Genomic DNA, 10,294 nt, shown 5'->3' on the forward strand with positions numbered 1-10,294 from the left:
GTACCAGTTTCTCCAAGAACAGGCATGCTAAGGTAAATGACATCAACCTGCAGCAATCCATCTGGGCAAGGAAAATTTCTGCTTGTTTTGTCTCTTTAGTCCACTTCTATCTTTTAATTAAATACGAGAAGACTAGGAAATAAAACCTGCTTAAGCCCTTGCAGCCTCAAAGATGTCATTTCCCTGGGCAGGAGATGATACAAGAGGACCCATAGTTTCTCCATGCCAACTTGTCACCCCATTTTCAACACTGCAGCCTCCACTTTGCAACAAAGTTCACCCTGGCACAAGATCCTCAAGTTCACACAAAGGTCCCCCAGAGCTCAGTGGGATTCAAGGGTTGCAAATTTCCTAACAGGCAGCTCCTATTGCAGCACTGGGGACAATTGTACCAGAAAAATGTGATTTAGAATTGCCATAGGTACTATTTCAAGAGCGGCATACCAAACCATGTAGCAAGCATTACACTTGCTCAGCGATATCCTTCTGTGTTTTGGGTGAAGTTAATTCTATTGTTTTTGAAATAAAAGTCATTTATTTAGGCCTATGTTCAGGAATGCATTCAAGTATCATTTTAAATATAATAAGCTAGAAATAGAATAAAATAAATTATCTAAAGTACATTGAAATATCTGGCATGGAATTTTTTAGTAGGTTTCTGACAGTTAAAACAGAGCAGAATTAATGAAAATGCTAATGCAAGGAATCACGTGGTTTGTCTAGTAAATAAAAGGTAAAGAGTCTGTCTCAATTGAATACTGACACTTTTAAAACACAATCGCTCCAAAATCAAAACAAAGTCAGTTTGCTGAAAGTGGTGCAAGCCAGAGGTGACTGCGTATGCTGTTTCTCTACTTTAATGGAACAAGCATCAAACCTTTATGTGTTTCCCAGAAAATTTGGCTTATCGAGTAAAACACGGAATTTCTATTGGTTTCTCTGTAACACAAGCCAACACTTAGTGCTAGTGCCATGTCAGGATCTGGTCTGAGAAACAGGTATATTTGCACCAATTGTGTATATACCTGGTGTATACCACTGCAGGCTAACCTATTTTAAACCTATTGATCAGCTCCATGATGTTTTGGCCACCCAGCCCATGAACAGACAGTGAAGTAGCAAACTGCTTTGATATACAGCAGACTTGAAAACTCCACAAAAGTTAACTCCATCTAGTAGAGAGATTTTAACAGATTTATTGGATTTCTCACTCTTACTTAAACTATTGCGCCAATAAACAGAATACCTTCATGCTTGGTATGAGTCTCACATTTCTCCTGAACTGCACTGGAATCCTGAACTTCCACCTGTCTGACATGAAAGAAGCATTTCACATAATTTACTGGTAAGTGGTATTTACTCTACTGGGTTTCCTTTTTTTATCTCATATCACAGGAGGTTAAGGCTTCAAGACAGCTGAAAAAGTTCAGCAAGACAGTTGAAAAAGTTCAGCAAGACAGTTGAAAAAGTTCAGCAGGGTATAGCACTATACACAGTCTGTGTGCTTTGCAGCCCCTTATTTAAGAACACAGTTACAATTTATTTCCATGGTCTGCTTTCTTTTTCAGCAGCCTGTGTGAATTCTTTGAGGATGACATTAAATCAATCAGCTGCACACATCGTGTTGGACTCAATATAGAGTGGACCAAAGAACACATAAGCCCAATGCCACTCTGTCTCTTAGGAATTACATGCTTGCTTAAAGTAAATTATGGTGTACTATAATATAAAAATCTGTCATGAGTTATTTGTGGCTAAACACCAAAACAAAGTAATATGTGATAACATCTGATACGTAATTGACTTCAAGATATTTGCTCCAAAGAATTAGTTGCTAACCAAAATTATTGCCATTAACTTGTTCTGTAACAAAACTTTGCAGGAAAGAAAAGCAAAGGCACTGTTATGTGGCCACAAAAAGCCCCTTTCTTAAGCTAATGCTCAGCTGTACATTGGGCCAGCCCTCCCAGCCTCATTCACTCCACCTAAACTGAATAAACCAGACATTTTACTTCAAATTTTGTCCTCCCCATCCAGGCTCCAGCTCTGTGTTGATCTGTTCCTGTGCTCAGTGCCACAAGCCAACTCTGCATACACTCCAAACTGCCCACATTACTTTTCATTTCACTCATTTTGTTTCCCCAAGCCCTCTGGAGCCACCCTGAGCAGTGTCTCTGGATGCTATCACAAGGCAAATAATGTGAAGTGTAAAAGACTCCATTCCAAAAGTGGAAGAAAGTGGACTCTTGAAAAGAATGTGAACCTGTCTAGCATAAATACATTTCAAATATTATTCAAATAACTTGCTTTCATCTCTATTTTTATTTCTTTAAAGTTAATTGGAAAGAAAGAAGGAAAGAAGTCATGAGGACACACATTCCAGGAGTCTCCTTGGTATAAATCAGGCAACACACGCACTGCACACCAGTAACAATGAAATGACCCCTTGAAATACTGCATTTCTTGCCAAGCAAAACTGCTTTGAAGACTTTAAACTTCACTGGCCAAAATTTGTGAGTTTAAAGTCCTTCTTTTCCTAGTTCAACCTGGGGCACAGTTCAGAGAAAAGAAGAAAGGGCTAAAGCAATTAATCTGGGTTGATGTTTTCAGTAGAAAAAGCAGGTCCAACAGTTAAGAGAGAGATGCTCTTTGCCTCTAAATCCCCAAATTCTCCTTCGGGACTACAACTATCCAACTCCTGTCATTAGCAATTTAGGTACATCCCTTTCCCAGCACACCTGTGGAAACTGCTCACACTTGCTGTGCTTGACCCACTCAGGTCCAGATCAGATCCAGTCCTGGAGTCCTCACCAAGCCAGAGCACGAACTTGAGGACAGGGGAGCAATGTCAGAACTGACCTGTGGTGGACACCATTTGGGTTGTACTGCAACAGTACATCAACACCAGAAACCAGAATCACAGAATTTAAACAGTTTAATTTAAAAATTAACAGAAGGCAAATACCACAGAGTCTTGTTCCCTAAAGTCCTCAAGTTTACAGCTTTGCTACTGTGGCTCCTGCGCACTTGATAGATTGGATACCAATGGGCCACAGGAAACCAAAACAGATGACTAACATTAGCCAGTAAGTGTAAGCACCAAGGAAAGCAAAAACAGGCTGCTTTTTGCTCCTCCCATGTTATTCAGCTATTCAGAATAAACACAAACACTGAGAAGATTATTTATAATTCGTACATAAAATAAATCTTCTATTAGTGGGTATCACAGCAGTTTATGACTGTTAGGTATTTGAATAGCAGGATAAGTGTCAGATGCTCATCTGCAGTGAAAAAATAGGAAAAAGGACTGCACAAATGTATTGCACACACTACCATGGGTGTCACTGAAAATGTGGAAAACCTTTAGAAGTGAAATACCTGAAATATAAAATCCTTTATGTCATAAGACTTCAGAAAATAGTTCTTCCCATAGGTTTTTCCTTCCTTTCCCATATGTCTTCTATTGTGGGGGGGAGGGGAAATCCCCTCTTTCCACAGTCTCCTTCTTCAAAAGAAAATTAGTGTCTTGATTCCAGTGAAAACAGTTGTCATGAAACTGAACTCAAATTATTTGAGGAGAGAAAAAACCCAAGTGTTTTTCTACCTCTTCTGTTCACAAAACTCAAGTTGTTTTGAGCAATATTAACAAAATAATCACACAAAATGAAACACTTATAAAACATCAAAATAGGCCAAACAACCCTGTCACTTTCCCCACATCTTGCACACTAAACCCTTACAAATACAAAAGCATCTGTGCCTATATTTAGAAATAAAATAAAATAATCTCTGTACCAAACAACAGAAAACAGTTTTGCACATAAAGTAAGCCTCAGGTGCAACTGATCTACACTGGGATGATTATAAGGGATGTGTACCAAGAAAATAGAATTAAAGCTTTAGACTGAATGGCTGTTTTGTAGGGCTTTCAGCAGACCTTTTCAGCCCAGCTCACAAAATAAACTGCTGCCATCTTATGGAAGACAATTTGAAAAGCACTTGGTGCAAAACCCATTCTACTCTTCCTCTTTTCCTGCACTTCACCTTCCTTGGTCTACTCTGTAATAACTTTTTTTTTTTTTAAGGATTTCCATGCCTTGCAGAAATCTGCCTATTGTTATGAGATATTCTTTGGGGAAGTAACTTTTTGACCTCTGATTTTACAGTAACTTTCTCAGCATCCAGGAAGTCAAATGGAGTAGTTTTCCAAGAAAGGGAACAAACCAGCCAGGCTGTTAATCCTGACACTGCCTCAGACAGAGGTTTCTTGTAAGATAAAACAAAAGCCAGCTGGAGCCATTCAGCCACTACAGGATAGAGTCATCAATTTTGCCCAGTTTTCAGGCAGTCATTTAGTGTGTTCCATCTGTGGACTTCTCTACACAGCCAGCTCAAATCAGTTTAACTAAAGGTGTGACTTTTAAAATGCTGAAATAAATAAAAAATAAGCCAGTCTAAACCTGAAGCCAGCACAAAGGTTGAATTTCTCCATTTGAAAGTCACAAAGAAATGCATTTGCAGAACACCAGAAAGATTTGCTAAGAGATTTTGCTTTTGTTCTGAAAGGAAATTCCTTCCACAAATTTCCATGTTATGCTTTATAGAAAAGCAAGTTTTCAGACAAGGACTGCCTGTGAATGGAGAGTGCTCAGCAAGGCCAAGATACTGCATGAACACAGGGCTCACGCAAGTTCAGCTCTCTTGTCATGACCTAGGATGCAATATTCAGCTTCAAGATCTAAATCATTAGATTCCAAAAGAGTATGACTAGTATGAGAGGAGCTAAGTGTCCTCCTTGCCCCTCCCAAAGCAGCTAACACTGACACTCTACCAGCAAACCTGAGCTTCCCCAGTCTTTCTGGAGCTTGTACCGATACAGTCAGTGGTCAAACACTTTCTTCATTTTATTGGACCTGATCTCCTCTTTTTCCTCTTCCTCCTCATGAGAGAATTCCAGGCATCACAACCCACTAGAAAACAGGGAAGATGTTAAAAATTCCTACTGAGAATGAACAGTTACAATGCAATAACCCTACATTATTAAGCTGCACTAGCTAGATTTGGGTAGTATGCAGCCAAGGCTCCTACAACACAATAGCTTTAATCCCTATTTCCCCATATGCACCTAAATGAAGTTTATATAGAGCACCTGTGAACTATTACAGGAAAGCTACAGCTACTGAACTAGGGGGAAATAAGTGGTTGGCATCAAGGACACTAAGTGGGAACTCAGGTATGTTAGTTCAAGTTGCAGGTTTCTGTGTCCTTGTAAGATTTCACACAAATGATTTGTGCCCAAATACTCAGAGGGAGTTTTGCCACCTAAATCTACAGCAGTCAAGACCCATCTTGCACTGCCTTTGCAAGCCTTTCTATGCACTGCAGAGGACTAATGACTATGGAGAACTCAACTTTGGAGAGGATCAACTTCAGGTGCCCAAGACAAATATCTTCTTTCTCTTGTATCAGTTTGGCAAGTCTCATTTAGCAGCATTTCTCAGTTATGTCTGAAAAGATCTTCTAAAGTTCACATTGGCCTTTAAATAAAAATTCCAGCACTTTCATGGCCCCCTATTAACTGAGAGACATAAAATTTCAGTAAGGAAAGAGACTGTGGTTTCAAGGGTCCACTTAGTTTCTAATCAGAGCATAAAATATTTTTTAAAACGTATATAAAAAACCACATTACCTTTTTTCTTTTCTTATACTTTTTTACTTTCCTACATTACACCTTCATTTTGAACAGTCTTTCTATAGCACCCAGTGTTTTCTTTGGCAAATTTGGAGAGCTGTGTTTTGGGATAAAAGTAAATTGCACCAGAAGATGAAAATGGATTAGGAGTTTGACTGTTGTGCACAGGCAAAGAGAGAGTTTTTCAATAGGTCATTTAAAAGATAAAAGCTCTGGAGGAAAGAGTTCTGCTTGGTGGCAAGCTCATCTAACCCTTGCAAAGCCTACAGTAGAGGCTGAAATGGAGGCAGAAGTTACAGAGCAGGAGAACACACACAAACTGACATCTGAAAGTTATTTTATACATGATTAGGTATAATTTTTCATACGATGCACACACCCAGTTGAGCAATGGCACAGTCCAGAAAAGGGACCTTTATGTCCATCTGACTTACAAGCAGCTGGGGGTGGGGGAGGCAAAAAGAAGAGGATCCTCTCTTTAACACTTTACACAGGGCATCCCAGATCCATACAGCCCAGCTACCCTCCAAATCCAGCTCAGGATGAAACCTGGATCTCTACCCTTGGCTTACATGAGGGATCCTGGCAGGCAACCCAGCACACAGGGTAGACAGGAGCCAAGTACCACCACTTTAGCTCCTGAGGGGGGGCAGCGGGAGCAGCAAGACTCCAGTACACACTGTGGGACAAACCTGCCCCACACCTTTGAGACACACGGTGTAGACGGACGGAAAGGGAAAGGGAAAGGGAGCAGCTTGCTGTCATACTCCCTGCTAGGAAAGGCTACCTACTGCTGCTACTGAGAGTACATTTTTCCCCACCTAACAGTTCCTATCTCTCAAAAAGAGTTGCTCCAAGCCCTTCTACAGTTTACACATCTTCCTATGCTTTTGCAGCTCAGTGACAGGAGAACATTACCAGCAATGCTTTCAGCAGCACTCCAAAGCACAGCCCTGCAGAGATTAAGCTCCCTAACTTTCAAAAGCAATTCAACCATTTTCAAGCAAACATTTTGCTGTATTTCCTTCACCAACTGAGAAACAACAAAAAGGCTGGAATACTAAAATAGTTTTGTTCTGGCAGAAAACTAGACAAACCAGACAGAGATTCACTAGCTGAACAGAACTCAGCTCCTGTTATGTATCTCAGTAGTTCCTATCCTTTTGTTTCCAGCAATACACAAGGCCACACAGAACAGGAGGCTCCACCTTTTCCTGGCTGACGACTGACAGTAAAAAATACATATGCCCACTAGCACTGATAACATCTTGTTTCTTTGCAGTATGAAGCTTAAAAATGCAAGTTTCACCACAAAATCTTCTGTTCATTAAGACCTGCCCAACACCTCACACCTCTAATCCCCAATTCCCAGAGGCACTGAGAATTCTGCAGTCAGTAAGTTTGACGTCTCACAATCCATGCTCTGAAATGTACCTGTGTCCTGCTTTAATTGCATAACATACAATAAACAAGCCACATTTCAGACTTCTTACAGCTAAATTTCCAGAAGCACAAAAAGCACAAGAAACAGTGCTGTTAACTTGGAACCACTAGCAAATTGCCTGGCATGACACAACCCCAAGACCTCCTCTCCTGAGAGAGGTAAGCAGTGAGGAACAGATACTTCAAAAGAATCTCATCTTTCACTCCCCACAGGAGGTAACAGCATTTCTCTCGCCTGTATTGTGACTCAGGAGCACGACAGGTTTGCTGCAGCAGTGTTCCTGCAGTACCACTCTGTCACTGTGCAGCACATGCAGGCACCAGCAGCAGCACTTACAGAACAGAGTCAGGAATCGAGCTCCTCTGGGAAGTGCAATGTATCAGTCTCTGTGGCGCAATCGGAGAGCGCGTTCGGCTGTTAACTGAAAGGTTGGTGGTTCGAGCCCACCCAGGGACGGAGGAGATCCCTTTTAAAGGCCAAGAAGAACCTCGTGAAGCCCAGTAAGGAGAAGTGCCAATAACCACAGGCACCAGCACGTGCTATGGCCACCCCACTGGAAGCAGCTTCCCAAAAATGGACCTGTCACAATGGCGCTTTGCTGACTTGTGGTCACTCAGTGTCTACCACAACCCCCAGGTCCATTTCTGCGGAAAATTCAACTCCAGCTTAACTCTTCAAAGAATATTCTGAGTTAGAAGGCACCCAAAAGGTTCATCAGAATCCAACTCCTGCCCTGCACATGGCAGGTCCAAGAGTCACACAAAGCACCTGAGAGTTTTGTCCAAACACTTCTTGAACTCTGTCAGGCTTGGTGCTGTGACCACTGCCCTGGGGGCCCATCCCCAGTGTCCAGCCACCCTCTGGGTGAAGAATCTTTTTCTAATATCCAATCAAATCCTCTCCTGACAACTTTATAGCAGCCCCTCAGGTTCCCTCCATCTTACTTCCATAAGCATCCTTACTCCTGTTCTTCTGGATGACACCTGCCCACAGGTAGATAGATGCATGCTAAGCCTATCTATCTAGCTATCTTCCTCATAACCTGAACTAAAGTAATTATGTCTCAAGATGAATTTCAAGAGATTATAGATAATCCCTAATACAAAAAGTTAATACATTTACATATTTCTTAAATTGTATTAATAAAGTATTGGTAGCTATATTAAATATACTTAGTATACCATGCATTATAATAGTTTCTGCTTTGTGTACAGAATGTATTACATATTATTAAAACTGTCTTTATGGTTTGGGGGAATGCTACTGCTCTTCCCCAAACCTCAGTTCACAGCTTCACTCCTAATCCTAAGTAGCTACATCTGGACCTTCTCATTATTGTTAAAGAACAAGTTTCATGCTGTCAACATCTGGATAGCCACATTCCTCAGAAAGTCCAGCATGACAAGCATTAGGAACTGGGAACCAAGCACTCCTGTCAAAAGGATCCAAGCAGACTTATTACCAGATGTGTAAATCCAGAGCTGATGATACACAGAAAACACTAGAAGAGTTTTCTTCCAATCATGATTTAACACTTCTATTTTAAAACTCTTCTGAGGTTGTTTTAAGCTTCTAAAATAAAGAAGTAGAGTCCAGAAATTCTAGAAGCTGTCTGGGAATTTTGCTATCATTGTACATAAAACATGCATTGATGTTACAGAAACTGAGAGCGCAAGAAAAAAATATTTACTTGCTGTGACCATTTTCACTCTAACAGAAAGGACCAGGTGTCACTCAGCACAAGGATAAGGACAAAACTTCCATTAAATCAACCACAGAACATACACATGCGCTAGTTTGAAAACACATCTTCACAGTTCTTTGCCTATATAACACTTCATAAATTTTTAATTAAGGTGCCACAGATACTCAAAAGCAAAGGAGGCAGAAATCAAAAAAAAGACTGAGGCTTTAATGGAGAGCTCCTCCCTTTTTTTTCCCTCCACAGCAGGACAGGAAAAACACCTTATAGTTTGCCCTTCAAGGCTCAACTAGGTCTGAAATGTATGTAGTGATTTGTCTGGAAACATGAAAAGGTCCTGCTCATGCTAATGTTGCCTATTGATGCTTTCATCAATAAGGCATTACTAAGGCATCAGCAAGGCAAGCAGAAGGACAGTGAGATACAAACCTACCACCAGGCTTTGGACAGGATGGATGCAGCACCATGATCACTTGCATCAATCCTACATTAGCCAAATAGCATTAACTTGTATTGATCACAACACAGGCTGCCCAGTATTTGAAAAAGTGTATCAGTCAGGCCTCAAAACATAGAATTACTGCACCAAACTAGAAGGCAAAATTAGAGGGGTTATTGTAGCTCACTATGTATCAGGTTACTGATACAAACAAGGGAAATAAAAAAGAATCATACAGAGCAGTTATCATTGTGGTACACAAAGGCAGCAAGACCACCTGCCCTGAAGTTCTGCCATGGCTGATGAGGCAGTCACTGTTATTGTCTGTGGACTCACTGAACTCCCATTTTCATTTAGTTAATGCTTACTTTGAGCCAGCTGTTGATCTCATTATTGCAGCAGAACAGGGAAAGTGATGCTGTAGTTTGGACACAAGCCCCACTAGCAATAAAAATCCCAGCATCTTGAAACCTCCATCAGAAGCTTGCCTACCTCCCTTTTTAAAACAGCAGCAGAAGAAATACAAGACGAAACCATAACAACACTTGGTATTCTCAAGTGTAAATTTAAGAAGATGCCAAGTGCTGTACCATATTCTTCCAGTCTAGTGTAAAGCCTACAAAAAATACCTGCCTGGCCTGAGAGTACTAAACTGCTAATCAGTGCTTTATTGACTAGAGAAAATGGACTGGGAGCAACCTCAGTTGTAACAGCCTTTCACCATCACAGAAAGTTTCTCAGTTACCTCTTTGTGGTTTAGTGCTTTAGTGTATGAAGCCCCCTGCTGCAGACATGGACACAGTCTCATTACCTGATGAATAGCAAACTGATCTCTCTATTATCCCTCTGCTACCTGCTGAGGTAGGCTGAAGGACCTCTTGCACATACTTCTCTGGATGCAACACGCCCACTATTCCACAAACAGGCCTATGTCAGTTTTGAGCAGAGCTTGTGGTACAGCTTGTAGTAGTTTCAGATATGCTTGTATTACAACTACATCAGTGGATGTGCACTTAA

General features: G+C 40.9%; 1 non-coding gene across 1 annotated transcript; it reads left to right on the forward strand.

Annotated features, from left to right (window-relative positions):
- The first annotated feature begins 7,518 nt into the window (after positions 1 to 7,518).
- Positions 7,519 to 7,592, forward strand: TRNAN-GUU (transfer RNA asparagine (anticodon GUU)). Its single transcript has one exon. It is a non-coding gene; the product is annotated as a tRNA-Asn (tRNA).
- The last annotated feature ends 2,702 nt before the right edge of the window (positions 7,593 to 10,294 follow it).

This window comes from Cinclus cinclus, chromosome 1 (assembly GCF_963662255.1).
Source record: "Cinclus cinclus chromosome 1, bCinCin1.1, whole genome shotgun sequence".
Classification (NCBI taxonomy): Eukaryota; Metazoa; Chordata; class Aves; order Passeriformes; family Cinclidae; genus Cinclus; species Cinclus cinclus.